The sequence below is a fragment of the Aplysia californica genome, unplaced genomic scaffold (assembly GCF_000002075.1).
Source record: "Aplysia californica isolate F4 #8 unplaced genomic scaffold, AplCal3.0 scaffold00138, whole genome shotgun sequence".
Taxonomy (NCBI): Eukaryota; Metazoa; Mollusca; class Gastropoda; order Aplysiida; family Aplysiidae; genus Aplysia; species Aplysia californica.
The window spans coordinates 653506-655089 of record NW_004797408.1 but is presented as its reverse complement, the minus strand read 5'-3'; the positions used below and the strand labels follow the sequence as shown (position 1 = coordinate 655089).

The following is a 1584-nucleotide window of genomic DNA, read 5'->3' as shown; positions in this document are numbered from 1 at the left end:
CTAGTAAATAACATTTGTATAGCGCATGCCCAAGCTCGACAGCAAGCTCTAAGCGCTTTACACTATATTAGTACTCTAGCAGACACTATAACACTCAGAAACCATCTCCGCTTCCAGAGGAGCATACAGTGCAAGCAGCCGATGAACCGCTCAAACACTAACAAACTGACAAGATATTTAGCTGTCTATAGCTTTGTAATAATTCTCACTTACGTGAAGTAAGGAAAATTCGTGTAAAGTGCCTTTCCCAAGGACACAATGTCGGGCCCCTGAAGGGATTCGAACCCCCGACATTACGGTTGCGAGTCCGGGAGCCTAACCACTGGGCCACCAACGTACGCACGCAAATAGGTTTTTAAGAGCCTGGTAATTGATACTTATGAAAATGAGATTCGTGAAATGATAGCTCTACAATGTCTCTAGAATGCATGGTTTTACTGTATTGTGTGCAGTAATTGGGGAGAAAAATAAAAGAAAATAGCTGAATTCAGAGGCAAAGTAACCCCATTGACTGATAAATATGATACATGTATTTATAAAGATACTGGTATGCAGTATGTACAATAATATATATTATTATATACCTTAATACACACACACACACACACACACACACACACACACACACACACACACACACACACACACATACATTTTACATTATTATTTCCTTCTTTTTTGTTGTAGTTGGGAGGGGTATTTAAAAGTACACATTTTACTCTAGTAGTGTTTGTTCAATTTCCTGGTGTGTCAGGCAAAATACAGGTTTCTTGTTTAATAGTTATTGAACTTTCTGACTTTATGCTTTAGGATTATGATGTGTTCCTTATATTTATAATTAAGATAGTGTCTTACAGTGTTGATCAAATATCATCCACGTACATAACGGCGACATTTTCTTCTCTCAGACTTGGAACTGAACAAAGTCCTACTTATTTACGTTGTTCATTTTATTATTATATCCATGTATTACTATTTATTCATATAATAAATAAACAAGTAGCTCAGAGAAACATCGTTGCTCATGGTAATCTAAACAATATTATACAATATGCACGAAACAACACTCACCCTTTCTGTAGACAAGCACTGCAACGAACACGTGGGCACCACCTCTGACTTGAAGCTAAACTTGAAAAGCTTTGGCGACCTTAGACGGACCTTGCACAAATGGTAGACTCGCTGTTGAAGCCGGAATGAGCGTCAAAGAGAATGTCTTTCAAGAGTCACTGATAAAACAGAACACAATAAAGAAATAACCAAGGAAAACAATCAACGTTACTAATCAGAAGTCGATTAACGATGCAGACGCAAAATGTCCGTCAAAATCCAACTGAAATTCTTTGTGATTCTGAGTTTGGACGCGTTTTAACCTCTGATCGCGTGTATCCAATGAAATGACAGTATTTAACTAAGCTCCTCCCTCAAGGACGCTTAGCGTCAGGTGACGGTAGGAACACCCCCAGGCTAGGATTACCTCACCTTTCTTCTGTTTGTCGGCAACGGGGGAAGGCTATAAAGGCGATAGCTGACCACATGGACTTCAAGATTTCTCACTTCTGTATCTGTTTTGGTGTGTGTGTG

General features: G+C 39.1%; 1 protein-coding gene across 1 annotated transcript in view; it reads right to left on the bottom strand.

Moving 5' to 3' along the window:
• The window catches only part of LOC106011547, a 19913-nt gene extending 18601 nt beyond the window's left edge, over nucleotides 1-1312 (bottom strand). The window contains exon 1 of the mRNA XM_035969342.1: nucleotides 1072-1312. The gene's annotated coding sequence lies outside the window, so the exon portion shown is untranslated. The remainder of the gene's footprint in view (nucleotides 1-1071) is intronic.
• Between the last annotated feature and the right edge of the window lie 272 nt (nucleotides 1313-1584).